Below are 23,154 nucleotides of genomic sequence, written 5' to 3'. Positions count from 1 at the left end.
ACTCCAGTGAGTGCTCATCATTGTGATTTGTGGAGGAAAGTGGAAATACGAGACTCAAGAACCATGTTTCAATGACTGCTAGAAACCCCAAGAGTCATCACTTAGACAGAATCCTAGAATATATAGACTTGGAAGAGACCCAACCCTCTGCCCAATGTAGGAGTCGCTAAACCATCTCAGACTGATATCTGTCCAACCTCTGCTTGGAGACTTCCATTGAAGGAGAACTCACCATCTCTGGTGACAGCCTGTTCCACTCATTGATCACCCTCACTGTCAAAAGGTTTTTTTCTAACATCTAATCTATATCTTCTCCACCTTCAGTTTCATTCCATTGCTTCTCATGTTTCCATGTGCAAATGAAAACAAGGAAGATCCCTCTACACTGTGACAGCCCTTCAGATATTTGCAGACAACTACTAAGTCTCCTCTTAGCCTTCTTTTTTTCAAGCTAAACATTCCCAGGTACTTTGATTATATGGGCACCCATATGGACTTTTCCGTCTGAAAACCATGTAGGTGACCACTACTCTGACTGCCTTATTCTCAATAAGTTATTTTACCAGAGTAATTCTTCTGTCAATCAAATATTTTTTGTTTTAAAAATGAGGAAAAAATACTCAGTCTTTTATATATTTACCAATAGGCTTACATTTTGTTCCTCCCCCACACAGTATTGTACAACTCGGGGCCAATAGAGTTAAAGGGAGCCTATCAGAAGAAATCGAATGTTGAAACCAAGCACAGACGCTCAGTGCACCCTTGGAACCGCCAAGCATTTCAGAGCACCTTGCCACCTACTTATCTTCCATCTATTACCATACTCCTTCTTCCTTCCTTAATTGACAGTTGTAGTATCAAAGAAGGTCAGAGATAGATGGAAAACAAGTAGGTAGGAAAACACTATTTGGCCATGCCAAGGATGCACCACAGCTCAGAGCTATGCAGTCTCCTAACAGTCTCCTTAATTCCTTGTTTCTGGCAGAATGGACCCTCCTTCTCGAGAGGCAGGTCTGGTGAGCAGCAAAGCTGTTGCATTAATAGTACTATAAAGCTCAGCACAAGCTCTACTGTAACACATTCTGGTATCAGTAGTTTGTTCTGTACTTCTATCACTGTATTTACACATATAAATAACAGGGCGTAGCTAGAGAGCGGAGAACCGTGATTAGGAGACCTTTTCTGAAATATGCAGGGCTGGTGATTTTACAAGACTTATAACAGCAGCACATCAGGAGCTGAGATAAAAATCAATGGCCTGTAGATAGGAGGCTAGGATGTTAGGAGTTAACACACTCTCTTGGAATGTGGCCTCTGTCTGGGCAGGTACTAGTGGCTGAGCTCCATGGAAACGAGCTGTACACTATGAAAGATAAAATCTCTCACAGTAGGAGAAAGACAACAGGTAGAAAAGCAAGTCAATTTGCAAACTTGCTTATTGTTATGCTATTTAACTAATTAAAGCAATTTAATAACTTGAGAATATTTCTTTAAGGTGGCTGTGCACATTAGATTAATGTTGGATAAACTCATTGGTGGGACCGGCCAACCTTTGAATGTGTATGGGGATGTTTTGACTCTCATCTGATGGCAGATGTCTAAGGGAGGATAAAAGGAGGATGTCTAAGGGAGAATGGCAAATTTTAAGGGAGGAAAAAGAAGTTCCAGAGATGTCTGCCAGTAATTCGCACTCCTTATACAGAAGTCATGTATACTCAGTCGAGCACAGCCTACATGTGTGAACAGCAGGCTAACAAGACGAAGACTTAAATTGCCGAAACCATGCACCGATCAACCATATACATAGTGGTTTTGTTACATTGGCTTGGAACAATCATTGGCATTCTACGGGGCCATAAAATTGTTTGTTCAGTCATTCTTTCTTGTACAGTTTCATTAACGACGCAGCACGTCCTCTTTACCAGAGGGGATGTAAGTTCTTATTTATGGCAACACATAGGTCTGCATTTGTGCTACATACGCACAATTGTAGTATGTTTTCAGTCCAAACTATTAGCAAAGTTCCCTTTTTTTATATTAGATGTAATTACACAAGAAAACGGTAGTAAAGGCGGATGTAACTTTTTAAAAAGTTCAGCCACTGTCCAATTTATTGTTTTCGGAGATTGTTGCTGATTTATCATCTAAATTCTACCTTTATTATAATTTATTTTTAATAACGGACTCTTCTTATTATTATTAGCATATAACTATTGTTGGGGGGTTATGATTATTGTTGATTTGTTTAATGTTGTTTGTTTGTTGTTCATAGAAACCAAGGAAAAAAGTCGGATTTCTAAAGCTAAATTCAGACACCGCAGACATCTTTTCCCAGACACATCTGACAGATTCATCCGGACACATTAGTCCTCACTCCTCACTATCCCAATGGATCTTACAATCTAATTTATCCACCACAGACATATATTGTATATACTCACACTCCAGGGCCATTTTGTTTAGAAGCCAATTAATCTATTAGCATGTCTAGCATCTATTAATGGGAGGAAACCGAATGACTAGCGGAAACCCAAAGGAAGAAAATTAACTCTGGCAGACAAATATAGCTTAGTTGCAGGTGCAAACCCTCGGGCTCAATATCCTGACTTTCATTGTTGAAAACTACAAATGTAAATTAGAGAGACTCTGAAGAGTGATTCTTAAAAGGTGCCTGAGTTTTTCAGAATAAAGTAGTCTGGGTATATATGCAAGAGGATAACACATTATATGACTCGTATGTTGCCTTTTTCAACAGTTTTTCCCCTTCTGCAGGCTCTATCTCTGATTTTCAGTCGTCTCTGAGCTAATGGGTGGAGTCTAGCTGAAGAAAAATCTCCTGTCCGCTGCCCATAAAGACATAAGTGATTCCTGCTCTCAAGACTTTATTTAGCACATGTCAAAAAGCACCAGCATGGAGGTCATTAAACTGCAGTACTGAGCAGTGTTGTTCTGGGGTGAGATAAAACACTTAATAGAAAGCAGGCCCAAGCTGCTATGTGTCTGTGCCACTCTCTCTCACGGTGTGCATTATTTATAGACTTTAATAGATTGATCCCTCCCTGATATGAAAGTCGTGTTTTGAGCAAGATAGATCTCAGCAGGTTGAGTGGATGAAAAGAGTGAGAGGTGAGAGAAAACTAGAAGCACATTTCCATAGTAGGATATCCGGCAAAGTTTCTTATATTCGCTTGTACTATTGATTTATGCAAAGATTACGGAAACAAAAGTAATTAAGTTCCTTATGAATGAAACTGATAGACTAAGTCATTTGTATCAGGAATTAGAGCTGCACAGACTCATCCTTCGATGGTTTAGTTTCATCTCATTACTTTTTGCAAAGTCCCATACCTAATTTTGTATCTTTTAGCCCCAAATAACCAAAAGAAGAAATTGGAGTCTGCATAGGAGCCGTAGACACAAATGGTGGATGAATGTTGTGTCGCAAGCAATAGTGGCCAGCTCAGTTATGTAAGTTCATACCTATCAGAGCTCAAGAGCAATAATGAATGTCTGGAGATGAGTGGATTGCGTCACACAACCCCAGTCCATGGTCCAGGTCAGTGTTCTTTGGCCATGGACAAGCAAATTTCCTGAACTTCTGGGTTTCCTGGGGCGGCATTAGATTTGTTAGCCTAGAATTATGTCATCTGTGAGATATCCAGCACACAGGTGATGTTTCGCCAGCTTGGCTAATCATAAGCTGAGATAAGGATCCTGGAAGATAAGGACATTTCCACAACTCCTGTTCACTGACCTGGACCGCAGACCGGGAATACACAAAGTGATCTACTCATTTCTACATGCAACAATCATTGGGCGCATATCAAGCATCACATAAATGGCCAGTTCCATGCAATTAACAATAATCACTACCTTTGTTTTGACCAGGTGCCACCAACCTGAACGCGCGTTTCGCGTATACTGCTTCTTCAGGGGCTGAGCGTATTGAAAGAGCAGTTCTGAAGCTGGACGAATTGGATCAGTATCCCAGTGCTACTCCCCTGTGCCTCTGCTAGCACCATTAGAAAGCACAACCATGGCTTTTGTCTTAGCTGTCAATCTTCAGGAGCGCACTGTCACTCTGCAGGAAGGGGGATGGCAGGATGCAGAAGAGCAGTGCACTCCTGAAGACTGTGGGATCTGTATTGACATGGTGATCATTATCTCTTAGAAGTGATCTTAGAAAGGATAGCCTGAATGATCAAGTGATAGTCGGAATTGCTGCACCATCTTTTGTTGTAGTACTCTGCCCTTATGTATTACCAGTCTATTTTAGCTCTGTTTTGGTTCCACCAATGATTTCTTTATCGCAATCAATTCTGAGCCTCTTATTGGTACTTATTTCCTTTTTATTTGCATCCCAAGTAACATGGGCAAATAGGTTAATTAACACTGAGCGCAGCAGCAGGAGCGGGCTTCAGTACTTAAATGCTAGTTTGGCTTTTTGCAGCTGCAAAGTTCTTTGTGTATTTCATGCTAAATTATTAGCGATTTTCTACTCCCTCGATGCAAGAAATTGTTTGAATGGAACCCATAATTATCAAATCTCCTCTAATATGCAAGACCATCTCTTTCCATTGTACACCTGCTAACATCAACGGGGAAAAAAAAAAGATTCTTTTAGCCTATCTCTCATTCTATGTATTAGATGCAAATTATCATTTATTGTTTTTTTGAAAAAAAGTGAACATTGAAATTAATATTTAAGCTAATTGCTATTCTGTGCTGTATGAGACGACAGCCGGGATTCAGTTCTGAAAATGGGGGAAAATTAAAAAAAAAAACAACAACAACAAAAAAAGGCTTTTATTTTCCCGTAATCATATTCCAGTCACAAAACGTCATTGTTTCTGCAGAGATAACTGGCGCTGCCTCGCAGCCTGCTTCAGGTGCTAAATCTGATTGATTCTCCAAGCCTTGACTCATTACCAATGCTCATTCTTTGGCATTTTCACAAGAGATAAAATTAATCGGAAATATTTACGAAAGAGCGCAACAATAGTGGAAAGAGCGGAAAGAAATTGCCTTAATATTAATTATAAAAAAAAGAAGAGAAGAAGAAAAAGATTTAGTGAAATTATTTAGCAGCAAATTATAAAAAAATCTGTTAGATTGGAAATGTAATTTAAAAAATTGTATATATATTGTGGTGTAGTGACCACTGTGTCCGCTAGGGGGCGCTGTGTGGATGTCCCAGGATGAGAGTATAAGCATTGCCAGTGTCCTGATAGGTGTAGGATACTGAATGACCGTTATGTATCTCAAGGTGGGTGGCCTTGAGATGGAGACATATGTGTGTGTGGATCAGCAGTGATACTGCTGAGGTGCTGTTTCAATGTGTCGGGGATCAGTTACCTACAAATCCACCCAGGTGGGTGGTTAAGAACGCTATTGTAAAATGTCTATGAGTGGTTCAAGGACCTGTGATGAGGTCATAGCCATGTGACCCGGTGGGCGTGGCTACGGACTATATAAGGTGGCCAGGGTAGGTCACAGGGGTGAATGCAGGTGTCATGATCCAAGGTGGATCTGACAAGAAAATGGACAAAGTAAACTTTTTTTTCCTTTGGCTTGGTGCCAAAGTGGGTTGATTGCCCCCGGTGGCCATTAGAATTATTAGACTTGGTGTCATTTGTTCTAAGTTGCCCCGGTGGTGGTGAGTGGTATTATACTTTAGTTTTAATGTGCACATATTACAAATCAGGTGTGAGGCTCTATAAAAGAGTTTCAGGTGTGTTTGATGATGGTGGGTGATATTGATAGTTCGTCATTTGGGAAGCAAGCCTGGGTGATGAAGGAGCTGAATGAGTGTCCTGGGCAGCCCAGCCAGGAGGGTTGAGGCAGCTATGGAGTCTGCATGGAGTGCTGGCATGGATTGGTGGAGTTCAACGATGTGGTCTGCAAGAAGGGCTGGCATGGCGTGGTGGAGTCGCAGTTTATGGTGTCAGCAGGAAGTGCTTGCATGGCTTGGTGGAGTGGCGACTATGGTGAGAATTGCACTCAGCATGCTGGACTTGGTTGCTGAAAACTGGACTCAAGCATGCTGGACTTCTTGGCAGAAAAGTTGGACTCAAGAATGCTGGACTTTTTGGCAGAAGCTGGACTCATCTTTTGGACTCTGTTTACTGGGCAGCTACAACTGGTGGTGGACTCTGCTCCAAGGCTGCACTATGGTGATGGATCCGGTTATGGTGATGGATCCGGTTGGAGGAGAAGATGCACGCAGGTGGTGGGCTCTGTTGCTGGGAGCATAAGCAACAGAGCAAAGCTAAGTGGTGTCCCCCTGTATTATCATTTTCCCTTATGTGTGTTTAGTGCAGTGGTGGGATTAGTTTCCGCACCGACCAATTCCCTAGTGAGGGTTTAGGTGCAGGGCAAGTCAGGATTTGAGGTACGCGTGCGTCGCCCCGTGCGGAACCGGCATAGTGAACATTAGGAGTGCAGGGACACTGGCTCAGGAGGTCTCCACGTCCCTATTCCCTATCGCAGGGCCCACCATTGTTATTGTTACCCAGGTTTCCCCTTTATTATTTAAATTCGCCTTACTGGAGGTGGGGTTTCCAGATTACTGTACATATATTGTGTATTACCTAAATTCGCCAGTTGGAGGCGGTGTATCCAGCTGCACGTTTTATTATTTAAATTCGCCATACTGGAGGCGGTTTATCCTGGGTCACGCGTGTCATGGGTTCGCCTTGCGGTACTCGCTGCGTCCAGACACACGTGACCATGACAGCAGGGACCTGGTTGGTCCATTTTGGAAGGCCCCATCTGGAAGAGATGGGGGCTGTCTTCCTGACAGCAAGGAACGCTGTGTTGAATGGCTGCACATGCCTGATGATTCCCTGGAGGGAATGGACGTCTGCAGCCTGATGAAGGAACTATGAGGAAACCCTGATGTGGGTGAGATAACTGAGGCTGAAGAGCCTGTGTATGCCTAACCTGTGTGACCACAAGGATTACAGAGCTGAACTCTGTCATGATCAATGCTATGCTGACGTTATGAAGTTTATGTTGCTGCTGTGGGTTTATGATGCTAAATAAACCACATGGACTATGATTGATTAGATATAACCTGTGCCAGATCTGGTTTTGTGGCTGCTAAGCGAGTATCCCTTACCCGAATAACAGCGCTACCTTACAATTGGTGGAGAAAGCTATGGGCATTGTTGTAGCCTTGTTGCTAGGAGCAACGGAAGAGGACTGCATAGTTTCGGTTGCTAAGAGCAGCGGTTTCCAAAGGCACATGGTGCAGTGCTGGCAACGCTGAGCCGGGAAAGCCGGTCAGTGGAAAAGACTTATAGGGTGCCTCTGTGGTAGAGGGGTCCGAGAACCTGTGCGGCCAGCAGGTGACGGTTGTGAAAGCCGTGTTGTACTGACCGGGGTCAGTGAGAAAGAGACTGATGATTGCTAGGGTGCCTCTGCAGATAAGAGGTACCCGAGGACCTGTGTGGCCGACACAGGTAACGGACAGGTGTTCGTGTTGTACTGACCTGGGTCAGTGAGAAAGACTGTGTACCTGGAGGGTTCAGAGAGCAAGGTCCTGGAGGGACAGTGTTGGGAGGTTCTGGGAGAAGAATCAGATCCCTGGAGCACGTGGTATGACCTTGGACCTGGTGAGGCGTAAGTGTTGGGCAGTCTCAGGAGGAGATGGATGTCCTGAAGAGCACCCGCTGGTCCCCTGGACCTGGTGAGGCCGGTGTGTTGGAAAACCCTGGGAGCAGGGTCGGCTCCCTGAATAGCACCCGCTGCGCCCTGTGTGTTGGACGGTCTCAGGCGGAGACAGAACGTACTGAATAGCACACAGACAGGACACGTGAGTTTTGTGTGGTGTGTTTTTTTTTCTCCATTTCTCAACTCAGCCTGCGGTGGCTCAGTGGGAGTCAATAAGGTGACAAGCGGCTTGCTGTAACTCGGCGGGGTTACGAAGGGGACAAGCGGCTTCCTCTAACTCAGGGGGGTTATGAAGGGGACAAGCAGCTTCCTGTAACTCGGCGGGGTTACGAAGAGGACACCAGCAGCTGTGTGTGAACAGCAGCCGGTGGTTTGTGATCGGTGACAGCAGGAGCTGTGGTGGTGCCAAATGTCAGCGCTGGCGTGCAGCCACCGCAGAGCATGGACTCACCCACACTGCAGAGGGGCCCGGGGTCAGATACGGCCAGATAGTTCAAGCAAACAGGACCTGGAGAAGCTAAAGTCAGGGGGCGGGGCTTAGCGCCCTGCTGTCAGAGATAGGCAAAATACTATACAGGAATGCTCAAAGTCAGACAAACCAGGTCATACACAGGGATAACAATAAAGTACCAGGGATGAGACAGAATGGATAGTCAGGGACAGGCAGTGGTCAAAGCCAAACAGACATAGAAGGTACCAAGCAGAATCCAACAAGCAGTATCCAGAGAACAGACCGAGTCGTACACAGAGTATCAGATAAACAAGAACACAGCACAAACACACTCAGGGGGTCACCACACAATGCCAAGGGCGAAAGTATAACTGACGGGAATGGGAGCGTCCTGAGGATCTAAGAAGCTTTCCCAGAACCAGGGAGAGGCCACAATCATAAGCCCCAGGTGTGCAGGTAAGCCTGCACTGGGATCATAACCTTTAACCCCAGAAATGCCAGTCATCAGCACTGATTCCAGACATTAACCCCACATGTGCGAGTCAAACCCGCACTGAGATCATGACACCAACAAGGACTTGTGTGGTATCGTAAGAGACATAAACTGTGTGGTGTGAACTGTGGTCTGAGAAGATCGGTATAACGGACATGGGGAAATCCCGAAAGGGGGCGGTGGCTCAAATTGGGGTGGTAGCCCAAAAGGGGGTGGAGTCCCAAATTGGGGTGGTAACTCAAAGAGGTGGAGTCCCAGAGGAGGGCGGTGACCCAAATCGTGGTGGTAGCCCAAAAGGGGGTGGAGTCCCAGAAGGGGACGGTGACCCAAATTGGGGTGATTCAGAAAGGGGCCGGTGTGTCAAAAGAGGAGATGGCAGCACTGGTTGCCTCAGTGGGTATGTCTGGGGAACCGCAGTGTGTGTGTATGTCTTTTGAGGAGTGCGGCATGTATTTTCCGGATAATGATGGGCCACAGGTGTGTACCATAATGCTGCACCAGGAAGGAGTCGTGGTAGACTGGACTCAAAGAGTCAGGTGACTTTGACAGGAACTCCTCTCGTTTTATCTCTGGCCAAGAAAAACATCAGGGTTCGCTGTAAACACAGGGTCACGGTGAACTATGCCGTAGACATAGTAATGTTCAAGGGGACCAAAGGTGGTGAGTGCCAAGGGGGTGGGATACCACGGGACTTAGTCTATGCCTTGGAGAGGGGCCAGGACTTTGTTTTGTTTGATGATGTATGGTCGGACAATGGAGACATTTCGACTGAGGGGACAGCAGATATTGAGACGGTGACGGCTCCTGACATGGACAGGTCAGAGGTAGAACTGACCGGAAGAAGAGGTACTTCTGCCCAACGTACGGACCTGACGTCTCGTGACATGACGGATAGTGGGCTGGGAGATGAGACGACTGGACTAGACATACGGTCAGAGGGTAACTGGAGGGTTCACTCGACTGACGGGACTGACCCAGTGGTGCCCTTTGACAATATAATTAAAGAGGTAGTGGTGCAACACGTGCTGGCCAAAAGAGAACAAGATCATGAGATACAGTTAATAAAGGAGACAATGGAAGGACATCTCGAACGAGAAAGAGTCCTGAGACAAATGGCCGAGCACAGGGTTGAGGAGCTGAAGAAAGAAGTCTTAGAGCTCAAAGAAACTGTAAGTGGTCTTCTGCGGGAGAAGAGCTTGGACAGTGATGTACAGCAGCCAGGTCCGACTGGTGGTGGGACGAAGCTGCTGGTGCCCGTCTTGGCAGAGAGTCATGAAGAGATGAGATCTCGAGAAGTTGAGGAGCTGAGAGCTGAAGAAGACAGTCACCCGGTCGGGTCAACTGTAGTGAGGGAAGTGTCCGTGGTAAAGCCAGAGCCTCCTGGCCAGGAAGAGAGCAAGGCCACGACCTTCAAGTTTGTGATTGATGTACCAGAGGACATGCAAGAAGCCTGTGCTGAGGAAGGTGTGCATGAGGCTTTTAAAGAGGCGGTCAAGGCGTATAAGGTGCACTGGGTGCCTGAGACTCGTCAGTTGGTGATAATATCAGTCAGGGAAGACACAGGAAAGCGGGTAGCTGTCCTGAAAAACATGCATCTGCAATGTCTTCACGTCAAACAGTTGGTCAGGTGGAGTAATATGAAAGCTGCTCGACGCCTAGAGTTAGCAAGGGAGGCTATGGATCGGCTGGGTTTGCGGAAAGATGTAGTTCTGGTACCCAAAAGTGAATATCTGAATATGAATATGTGAATATGTGAATATCTCCGGTGTGGTGAGGGTGAGGATCCCTCCTGATGATGAAGACCAGGTATCCAGTGAAGCAGGTAGGATTCCTATCATGGTGGTTGGCTCCGTGGAAAGCCTGAGAAACTTTCGGATGCTCTTGGAGTATCGAGTGGGGTACCTGCAAGAGATTGAACAGTTGAGGCAGGACCGTCGGTGAATCAACAAAGAGGTACGGAATGCCAGGTGGCGGCCGCCTTCAACCCAAGATGTAAGGACCCGAGGGGTTCTGCCAAGGAGTGACATGGCAGGTGGCCGAAGGATGTCAGCCAGTGGCAGTTCGATGGGCCGTACGAGGCTGAGAGACCTTAGTTCCTGTGAGACGCTGAATGGGTCAGACTCAGGCCATACTGTAGGCTCGATTCGCCAATTACTGTACAATATGTATTAGGCTTTTTTTCACAGATTGTTAAATCTCTTACTTATCTCACACGTAAGGGGTTGGATCTTAAGGTTTGGTTGCGGAATGCTTTTGGTGCCTTTAATAAATTGAAAGAGGGCATCATGTCAGCTCCAGTTTTAATCCAACTCAATCTCCAGAAATTGTTCATTGTGGAGATGGATGCTTCAGAGGTCGGGGTAGTGACTGTATTATCTCAAGGTCCCAAAACTCTGACCAACTTGCAGCCATGTACATTTTTCTCTAGGAAATTTTTGCCTGGAGAGAGAAATTATGATATTACGAATTGCGAGCTACTTGCTGTCAATGTCACGATTCATTTTTTGACCTGTGCTAGATCTAGGATTCTCATATATAAACTTATTTCCTTTCAGGCCATAGGGGATTAACATCAGTTTTTCTCCCCGGTGGCCGCTGGTGTTACTACATGGCTGGCGAGTTTTGCTGAAGCAGTTGGTGACCACTCCCACCTTCCTTTCAAAGGTCACCTGGTGCATCAGCTGACTGTTGGTTATACAGGTCCTTTCGGATACCAACCATGCTGAAGACAGGAGCTTTCTGGTGCAGTGGTACTTCAGCTGAATACTGTGATCGGGTGCTTTACTCTGCTGTTCTGTGCATTGCAGCAGAGAAAGCTAAGTTTTGTATGTTTTACCTTGTCTGTTATTTTCAATTGGTGTTGTATTAGTGCAGCGGAGGGACCAGTGTCCGCACTTGCCAATTCCCTACTGAGGGATAGGTGCAGGGCAAGTGAGAACTGAGGTATCCTGCTTGGCGACGGTTTGAGAGAAGCCGCATAGGGACGTCAGGATAGACCAGGGCACAACCTCAGGAGAGTGCAGTAGGTGTCCATTTCCCTGTTCCTTATTGCAGGGCCCACCGTTGTAATTGTGTCCCTGGTGTCCCCTTGTTTGTCTTGTTGTTAAGTGACTGACCGATTGTCAGGTCGTGTCACACAGGGCCAGTCACTTTCGTGACAGTCAAATTAGCTTTTAACGAGTGCAGAAATTTTTTGGAGGGAGCACTTCATCAGGTCACTGTAGTGTGACGGATCATAAAAATTTTGCTTCTATGGTAACCTTAGAGTTGGAAGAGAAAATCCTTAGAGTCCAGTTGTTGACTCCTACCTCTATTCCAAATCATTTGTGCCTTTGTAATTAATATTATGTCTGTTGCAGGAGCTTTATGATTCTGTCTTGAGTGTTCATCCTGGGGTCAGTGCTACACAGAAAGCTGTTGCACAACTCTTTTGGTGGCCATGCTTAATGATATTAAAAAATTTGTTTGAACTTGTGAAGTTTGCGTACTCACAAAAGATTGTCATAACCATCTAGGAGTTTGCTCAGTAGCCTATTCCAGAAACACCGTGGACTCATTTGTTCATGAATTTCATCACTGATTTTCCTTTGTATGGAAGAAAAACTGCTATTAATACTTTTGTGAAAATGTCATTCATTAAGACCCACTTCGATACACAATCATTTCTCGTGTGTGCTGTTCACCCAGACTATTAATTATTATCTTGCTGGAAGATACCAGTCTGCATGTGCATGCATGCAGACCCCCCAGGAAGAAGCTTAAATATGAAACGCGCGTCGGGACCCGGTCTACACTTACTGGTTATGTCTCTTTTTCCCTCTATTTGACTAATTCTACAGTTGAGTGTGTCTACATTTTTTCTAGCGTGTTAGATCCAAACTGTATAAGCACTAAGCACTTTTCATGCACAGCCCTACCTCTTATTACTGAATTTTTGCAAACTCCTCTGCACTATACTATGTACTTTTTTATTGTTGCATTTATGTGTAGACACTCAACCAATGGCAAACCTTAAATGATGCAGATATCAAATCACCAGGAACCGCATATTTTATACTAATAAAAACTTTTTCTCTACCCTCGGGCATTTAAACATTAAGAATAATACTGGGGTTATGGTGATTTATCCTCCTTCATACCACCTAATGTCTTCTTGTTCTGATATTTCAGCTATTTAGAAATCTTCATATGGCAATTATGTACCCATACTAATGAATTACTATGTTATGTTAGTGACATCTCCTGCAGGTGTAGGTTTCTGCATTCCCCCCCCCAACTTTTATTACTGTTTTTAACTTGATATCTATTTGTTAATAAAGTTTAACTACCTACTCTCAGTGACGTCAGCTTCCATTTAAGTATAGACCTAATTATTCCTGTAATTAACTGCACCCATGCATAGCCTGCTGTTCTGGTCTTCCCTGATCAATGTGTCATCCATCAAAATCCATTCCGGTACACCATCATGTCAAGTCCGTGCTGCTCACTCAGGCTGTTAACTATTGCCTTGCTGGAAGATGCCAGACTGCATTTACTTCTCTGTTATTCCTGCAATTAACTGCTCCCCTGCTGGAAGATGTCAGTTTTCCTATAGTGTATGGATGAACTTAATCTGACTTTTTTTTCTAATACTCAGAAAATCCATCTAATCTGCTAAGCCCTTAACATTGCTATTAGGGTCTACTACGTTTTTTCTAATTCACTAATAACCTAAAAAATCTTCCGATCTCCTGCATGTGAAATAAAAGCAACAAAAATTAATATTTACAATTGACTTGGATAAAAAAAAATCAAACCAAACAAATCGAATGAAAAAAAATTGAGCCAAAAACAAACTGCCAAAAAAACTAAATTCCTGTTCGATAGTTAAAAAATAGATTGCTCTCAGAAATGAAGATATTAAAGATTGAGATTTTTCTGTTCACATCCAAGCATTTCAAAATGTTGGCTCGATGATAGTTCCTGTGACAGTGGCTTAAAATATTACTGGTGCCTCAAGCTACGAGCTTTACAGGAGAAGGATGTAGGCCAAATGAGCACCAGCTGTTCACTTTTACATGCTTCTTGAGTCCTAAAGATGACATTTGTTCTGTGTTTTTTCCCTCCATCATCTGAGTGATACAAGATAACATACACACTCCTGGCAGGTCACCCAACGGACCGGAGGCACAGGAGGACACTCGTTCGTTCTTCATTAATTCGGAGTAATATATCTATTGTACCAAATCTACATTATTATAGACATTAAATGTATATTATTATATTTCTTTATGCCAGTATTGTGGTAGGTCATTGACGGACTGGAAAAATGCAAACAATAAGATCTAATCATACCCGCAATGTATCTGTCTAATAAATGAAATTTACGAGGCATGTTCCTCTGCCTCCAACCTCCATTAACCCGAAAGACACTCCATTATGCAACAAGCAATACGAAACATGAAATTACGTAAAATGGTGCAAAGAATGAAAATTATTTCAATGATTTATATGTGTAAAATATTATATGATAATAGACCATTTTACTTCATGTAGCGCTGCACTTTATGGTTCTAAAAATTCAGCAGGTCCGCCCACTAGGAGCCATCTACTTTTCAAAATGCCAAAAGTTACAACTACAGTCATATGTTAAAGTTTGGGCACACCTATTAATGTTAACCTTTTTTCTTTATAACAAATTTGGTTTTTGCAACAGCTATTTCAGTTTCATATATCTAATAATTGATGGACTCAGTTATATTTCTGGATCCAAATGAGGTTTACTGTACTAACAGAAAATGTGCAATCTGCAGTTTAACAAAATTTGACCGGTGCAAAAGTATAGGCACCTCAACATAAAAGTGACATTAATATTTCGTAGATCCTCCTTTTGCAAAAATAACAGCCTCTAGTCGCTTCCTGTAGCTATTAATGAGTTCCTGGATCCTGGATGAAGGTATTTGTGACCATTCCTGTTTACAAAACAATTCCAGTTCACTTAAGTTTGATGGTCGCCGAGCATGGACAGCCCGCTTCAAATCATCCCACATATGTTCAATGATATTCAGGTCTGGGGACTGGGATGACCATTCCAGAACATTGTAATTGTTCCTCTGCATGAATGCCTGAGTAGATTTGGAGCGGTGTTTTGGATCATTGTCTTGCTGAAATATCCATCCCCTGCGTAACTTCAACTTCGTCACTGATTCTTGCACATTATTGTCAAGAATCTGCTGATACTGAGTTGAATCCATGCGACCCTCAACTTTAACAAGATTCCTGGTGCCGGCATTGGCCACACAGCCCCAAAGCATGATGGAACCTCCACCAAATTTTACTGTGGGTAGCAAGTGTTTTTCTTGGAATGCTGTGTTTTTTAGCCTCCATGCATAACGCCTTTTTACATGACCAAACAACTCAATCTTTGCTTCATCAGTCCACAGGACCTTCTTCCAAAATGTAACTGGCTTGTCCAAATGTGCTTTTGCATACCTCAGGCAACTCTGTTTGTGGCGTGCTTGCAGAAACGGCTTCTTTCGCATCACTCTCCCATACAGCTTCTCCCTGTGCAAAGTGCGCTGTATTGTTGACCGATGCACAGTGACACCATCTGCAGCAAGATGATGCTGCAGGTCTTTGGAGGTGGTCTGTGGATTGTCCTTGACTGTTCTCACCATTCTTCTTCTCTGCCTTTCTGATGTTTTTCTTGGCCTGCCACTTCTGGGCTTAACAAGAACTGTACCTGTGTTCTTCCATTTCCTTACTATGTTCCTCACAGTGGAAATTAACAGGTTAAATCTCTGAGACAACTTTTTGTATCCTTCCCCTGAAAAGCTATCTTTCTTTTCAGATCATTTGAGAGTTGTTTTGAGGAGCCCATGGTGCCACTCTTCATAGGAGAATCAAATAGGAGAACTACTTGCAAGTGGCCACCTTAAATACCTTTTCTCATGATTTGATACACCTGGCTATGAAGTTCAAAGCTCAATGAGGTTACAAAACCAATTTAGGGCTTCAGGAAGTCAGTAAAAAGTAGTTAGGAGTGTTCAAATCAAGAAAATGATAAGGGTGCCCATACTTTTGCACCGGTCAAATTTTGTTTAAATGCAGATTGCACAATTTCTGTTAGTACAATAAACCTCATTTGAATCCAGAAATTTAACTGAGTCCATCAGTTATTAGATATATGAAACTGAAATACCTGTTGCAAAAAACAAAATTGTTATAAAGAAAAAAGGTTAACATTAATAGGGGTGCCCAAACTTTTACATATGACTGTATATACATAAATTTGGCTTTTTAGCGCCAAATTTATGACATAAAAAAAGGACATACGGTACCTCTGTGAGTTTTGCACGGACATACGGCCCATAAAAAATAATTGACTTATGATGACTAGCACCATAATGGGTACATGGTCTGTCAATGAAAAAAAAATGGATAGAATGAGTATGTGCAACATGTGCATGTGAATAATAATAATACATTTTATTTCTATAGTGCCGACATATTCCGCAGCACTTAATATTTTAGAGGGGATTTGTACAGACAATAGACATTACAGCATAACAATAATCACATAGATTATAACAAATACCAAGAGGAGTGAGGGCCCTGCTCGCAAGCTTACAGTCTATGAGGAAAGAGGTAGACACGAAAGGTGGGTGGTAACAATTGCCCTGATTGTTTGGACCAGCCATAATGTTAAATGTGTAACAGTACAGACACAGAGGGCTAATGGATGCATAAAGCATGTGGGAACATGATGCGGGGAACCTGGTTATGGTCAAACTTTTGGCTGTGCCACACAGGGATAGGTTAGGTTAATGTGTTGAGGCGATAGGCCAGTCTGAATAAATGCGTTTTCAGGGCACGCTTAAAATTGTGGGGATTGGGGAATAATCATATTGACCTGGGGAGTGCATTCCAAAGAATTGGCACAGCACGTGTAAAGTCTTGGAGATGGGAGTGGGAGGTTCTGATTATTGAGGATGCTAACCTCAGGTCATCAGCAGAACGGAGGGCGTGGGTAGGGTGGTATACTGAAACAAGGGAGGAGATGTAGGGTGGTGCTGAGCCATGGAGGGCTTTGTGGGTGAGGGTAATAAGTTTGTACTGGATTCTGGAGTGGATGGGTAACCAGTGTAAGGACTGGCACAAGGTAGAGACATCGGTGTAACGATTGGTGAGGAATATGATCCTGGCTGCAGCATTCAAGACAGATTGGAGGGGGGAGAGTTTGGTAAATGTGTAATTGTGAATAAGGTCTTACGGGGTGTTTTTAACCAGACCCTATTCTTTTACTTATTTTACATCCTTTCATTGAAGGACTGTATATATTGAATATCATTTTATAACTTATCATTAAATTACAACAATAATAATCATTATTATCATCATTATCATTACATTTTTGTAGATACATTATACATTACGTTTTTATATATATATAGTTATTATTATTATTATTACATTTTGACATTTCATTATGTTTCATATATTTTTTTATCATAATTTTAGTTATATAGTTTTATAATTTTATTGCATTATATTATTTTTATGTCGGAAAAAGCTGAGGAGCAAAAAGGACAAGAGGGTCTACTCTTACCCGACAATAAAGGTGCAGGGAATTGTTCACGTGGTAAAATAATATATCATACAAGAAGGATAAAGCTTAAATTTGTTAGCCGCTCCAGTTCCAAGGGTTAAAGAAAAGTTGAAATGCCAGAAGAGAAACAATAGATGGGTTGTCTGCTGATGGAGATCCGAAAGAATGGTCCAGGATACAAAGTAGACTTGATGCAGTTTTATTATCAACGCGTTTTGAAGTCTTCAAACTACTTCATCAGGATGTAACCACATGCCGATCAGGATATAACCACATATAGTATGCGGTTATATCCTGATGAAGAAGTCTGAAGACTTCAAAACAAGTTAATAATAAAACTGCATCAAGCCTACTTTGTATCCTGGACCATTCTTTCAGATCTCCGTCAATATTGCAGATGACCCACCTATTTTTTCTCTTTTTGCATCTTTTTTATTTTATAATATCATATTAATGGGAACCTGATAGATGATACATGCAACCCAGTGATCGGAACACGCACTGGCTGTCACATTTCAGAAAAAGACATGTTATAAGCCAGCAAGGGAACAATCTACATGGTAGACTAGTGGGAAAGGCGGATCCTTGGCAGCTTCTCCCCATCTGCTGCCATTGACAGGTCTCTCCCTATACACACATACAGGGAGAGACCTTTGAGCCACTGGCAGTTGACGGGGAGAAGCTGTTGGTGACTTTCCTGTCCAACTAGTCACCTGTGAGGCCTGGTCCACGATGGCTTTAAAGCATGTTTTTGTCATAAACGCTGTAATATTCCAGAATGAAACATAGTATCTTGCCTATTTTAAATAAAATACATGTTTTCTAGAAAATTTGCCTGGTATTCCAACATAAGATTTACAAAGTTGGCTTTTTTTCACAAATTTTCACATGAGAACTAAATGAATAAACTAAATTTATTGAAGTGGTTTCTTTGTAACTGTTTTCTTTAGTGATTTCTATATGACCAAATGTTAATTCAAGGTCTACATTCCAATATGAAATGCACTTCATATAGAATGTTTTCAAGGGACGTTTTCCAATATTTTTGACTTTTTTTTTAAAATTGAAAATGCAACATCGTTTAAACAGGATATTTATTTTCAGGATTTTTTTCCTCATAGATCTCATTTCTTATTTCTCTGAAGGACCTAAAAAAAACACCATGCAAAAAACACCTGCTTAAAAAAAACACTAGAAAACAATTTGTTAAAAATGAATTTTAAAGTAAAAAATAATTATACAAATTCTGTGTGAATGAAACCTAAAGGTAAAATATAATGAAGTTATTTTTGCAGCGGCTGGACGACATCTTACTTTAAACAAAATATTAGAAAGCGACTTTTGTTTTTTTTTGTACTTTCAGAAATGGAAGAGATCTGTAATTTTGAAAACAAAACAATCATCCAACACTCCATTATGGCAGAAGTTGCTGTAATCAATTACAGTAGCGCAGTTCTCCCAAATGTTACCACTTTAACGATTCATTTCTGGGCTTCTGAAGCATCTCATCAAGACAGAACACAGGGCAACATGTAAACAAATTGTCACGGCGCACTCTCTCCTATTCCATCTGTTGAGCAAAAAAAATCCCCAGAAATTCACCTCCCAAGTGCTAATTCATATGTGTTTTTATTGAAGCATATCAGACTTATGACTCCCGTATGGCCATGGATTAGTCAAAGTAATAATTAAATGGAATAGTAAAATAGCCTCTTAATTTTGAATAAGGTCTGACTTCCACTCATATCATTAGATCACCACGATCTGCATGCAGATTTGGTTCTATTTATGTTATATATCCCTCAAGAGTTTTCAAGAGTATGGGTTCCATATTGACCACCAAAACATAATAGATGCTCGGATTAGATTTCTCATCTCCTATCCTCTCCAAATTCCGCTTCACCAGTTTTGCACTTGACCCCATGCCATCCCACCTCCACCCCAATCTCACCACTATGCTTGTCCCAGTCCTGACCCATCTCTTCAATCTATCGTTTACTTCTGGTACCTCCCCTTCTGCTTTCAAACATGCCACGATCACAGCTATTGTGAAGAAACCATCCCTCGATCTGACCTCTATGTCCAGCTATTGTCCCATATCGCTGCTCCTGTTTGCCTCCAAACTCCTTTATTAGCATGTCCATGCTGAACTTTCCTCCCATCTTGCATATAACTCACTCTTTGATGACCTACAGTCCGGCTTCCATCTTCACCACTCCCCCGAAACTGCCGTGACGAAGATAACTAATGACTTATTTACCACCAAAGCTGTCAGACAATTCTCTATACTCCTCCTTCTAGAGCTGTCCTCTGCTTTGACACAGTCAACCACTCCTTCCTACTACAAATCCTCTCATTTTTTTTTCATCAAAAACATTGCCCTCTCATGGATCTCCTCATACCTTTCTAACCACACATTTAATGTTTCCCATTCCCATACCAACTCCACACACGCCCTCTCTCTCTGTTCATGTCCCTCAAGGCTCTGTCCTGGGATACCTACTCTTCTCAATCTATGCCTTAGACCTGGGACAGCTCAAAAAGTCCCACGACTTCAAGTACCACCTAAACGCTAATGACACCCAGATCTACCTCTCTGGTCCAGACATCACCTCTCTGGTGTTCAGAATCCTTGAGTGTCTATCAGCCATATCCTCCTTCTTCTCCTCTCATTTCCTAAAACTCAATGTGGGCAAAACTGAACTCATCATTAGAGATGAGCGACCTTGTTCCGAAAACGCTCACCAATCTTAAATTCAGAATGAACGTTGCACACTCAGAATTGTGTTTGGATTCATGAGCTTTTTTCAGAAATTCTGCAAAAACTGTCCAAAGTTCGGTAAATGACCGAGTTCACCAAGGGCTCTTTCAGACGTCAGTGTTTTCCCGGTAGCAGCATGGGCGCAATATGTCCAGCACACGTGCACACTGATGACACACAGGTGACATCCCTGTGTCATCAGTTTGACTTGCATCGGCAACTGTGAATCAGCGGTACTGTTCACGCTGTTCCCCGATGTTGGGTGCTGAAGTGAAGACAGCTCACATCACTGTTCCCTGCTCGCGCTGCAATCAGCGCGAGCAGGGGATAATGTTGACAGTTCTATTCAACTGTTCACAGTGAGAGCAGGCCGCAACTGATGAGTGTATTCATCAGCTGCCCTCTGCGCTATAAATAATTTTAAAAAGTTACGTGAAGTTTCCCTGTATTTTTGATAACCAGTCAAGCAAAACTGACAGCTGCGGACTGCAACCCTCAGCTGTCAGCTTCAGCAATGCTGGTTATCAAGAACAGAGGGGTCCCTATGCCTAATTTTTTAATTATTTAAATAAATAATTTTTAAAAATGTCATGGGTCCCACCCATTTTTGACAACCCGCCAAGCTAAAGCAGACAACTGGGGCTGGTATTCTCATGGATATTGGCCCCCCAGTGTAAAAATAACATCCCGCAGCCACCCCAGAAAAGGTGCATCTGTTAGATTTGTTTTATGGCATTTTGCCCTGCTCTTCCCACTTGCCCTGTGGCGATGGCAAGTGGGATTCATATTTATGGGGTTGATGTCACCTTACTAATCCATTACTAATCCTATAGTTATATTGTAAATAAACATACATCCAGAATAAAGTCATTTAATTGAAAGAATGATACAGACTTCTTCAATGAATCTAAATTAAACCATACTCACGTCTTCACCCATTCTACTGAAGCCATTGTCTCCTGTAATAACGCAAAAATAAAAACAAACATATCCCTCACATGTCCGTCGTTCTATTCAATGCCGTAATCCATGTCTGTGGATAAGCAGTTTTCAATTTGGATGGTGCCAAGATGCGGCCATCCAGGCTTAGAACCACTGAGGAATGAGCTGCTGCGAGCCCAGCATTAGTGACTAGCGGTTGCCGCAGGCTCACCAAGGTGACCATAGTACAGGGGCCTGGCTGGGAGAGCAGCCTCAGTGACCAGCGGAATCCTCAGTGACATCACCTCTAGTTATTGATGCTGCGCTCGCAGCAGCTCATTCCTCAGAGTTTTCAGCCTGGACGGTCGCATCTTGGCACCATCCAGGTCGAAAGTGGTTTATCCCCCCCAGACATGGATTACGGCATGAGTTTATAGGATTAGCAATGGATAGGCATCTTATAGACACCCCTTCATTACTATTCCATGGGCTTGATGTTACAGGACAATACAAAGGTGACATCAACCCCACAAATATGAACCCCATTTGCCACTGCCATAGGGCAAGTGCCGGGCAAAACACCAGAATTAGTGCAATAGATACGCATTTTCTGTTGCAGCTGCGAGCTGCTATTTTTAGGCTGGGGATGCCAATATTCATGTCCACTTACCAGCCTGAGAATACCAGCCCCCAGCTGTCAGCTTTAGCTTGGCTGGTTGTAAAAAAATGTGGGGGACCCCACACCATTTTTTTAATATTTATTTAGGTGACCCCTCTTTTCTTGATAACCAGCCTTGCTAATGCTGATAGCTGAGGGTTGCAGCCCGCAGCTGTCATTATTGCCTGTCTGGTTATCAAAAATACACTTTCTGCAGTACAGGAACTCTGCTGCCTTGGAGTAACCCTCTACTCTGCCCTGTTCTTGAAACCACACGTCCAAGCTCTTGACACCTCCAACTCAAAAATATTTCAAGAATCCATTCTTTCCTCAACTTTGAATCTACTAAAATGTTAGTGCATGCCTTCATCATCTCCCCACTCGACTACTGAAATGTCCAACTCTGTGGCCTCCCTGCTAACACTCTTGCATCTCTCCAGTCCATCACTAACTCTGCTGCCTAAACAACTTTTTTCCTCACTATTCTGCTACCTCTCCCCTCTGCAAATTCCTAAATTGGCTTCCAATTCCAAAATTATTCATTTCAAACTGCTAACACTGAACTTCATAGCCGCCCATAATAAGTCTCCTTCATATATCTCTGAACTAATCTCCCGATATCTTCCAATATGCAACCTCCGGTCCTCTCAAAACCTCCCTCTCTTCTCCAAACTCATACATTCCTCACTGAATCACCTCCAAGACGTCTTCCGTGTCCCCCATCCCCTTTAATTCTGTGTCTCAATACATACGACTATCCCTCCACACACGGAACCTTTAGACTAAACTTGAAATCCCAACTCTTCAAGAAAGCTTACAGCCTGCAATGACCCCCTGCCACCTGACCAGCACCAGAGCTGATGCAACCCTCTACAATTTTTTCTGAGTAGATCCATTCTGAAATTCTCATCTAAAAAACAGTTAAAAAAATGGAAACTTGGAAAATTTTTCCTATTCATGGGAAATCCACTTGACTGATCATATGAAGAGCTTTTTCAACTCTCTTTTTCATCCCGAAAAAGTCTTGAAAACTGGTGGAAAAATGTGCACTTCAACTGACTATAAAAAGGAAAAAAAATACTTATCACCTGTCCCATGGTATGGTGAGGCTCCCGGATCCACAAATTTGTTGAGGAATGGATTGATGATCAGATCCCATTTGGTCACTGGGTGACTTTGGGGATATGTCAAAAGTAAAAGAAAAGTCAAAGATGCTATAGAATTTTTACAGGATGAAAATGATGAAATGGTAAGACAGGATGTTGAGAAGGCCAAACTTTTAAATTCTTATTTTGCATCTGTTTTCTCTCAGAAAGGAAATGTAACATCAACTGTTCTTCACTGTCCTATTAAGGGAATAGAAGAATCCAGGATATCTATAAACAGAAAGATAGTGAGTGTCACGGGGTCCTTCTCTGGTATCACACAATCAACAGAGCAAGAGGAGAGTGAGCAATTCCAAGACAGTTATTTAAGCAAAAATATGAAAGGTCCATATTTAGTCCACCCCACAAAAGATAGATAGTCCAGAATCTGAATGCAGTTCAGTAACAGTATAACATGTCCAGGGAGATGAGAGTCCAAAATCCAGCTGACAGTGATAACATGT

The sequence above is a fragment of the Dendrobates tinctorius genome, unplaced genomic scaffold, assembly GCF_039654945.1.
Source record: "Dendrobates tinctorius isolate UK_male_01 unplaced genomic scaffold, ASM3965494v1 ptg000009l, whole genome shotgun sequence".
NCBI lineage: Eukaryota > Metazoa > Chordata > Amphibia > Anura > Dendrobatidae > Dendrobates > Dendrobates tinctorius.
This window is presented reverse-complemented; position numbering follows the sequence as displayed.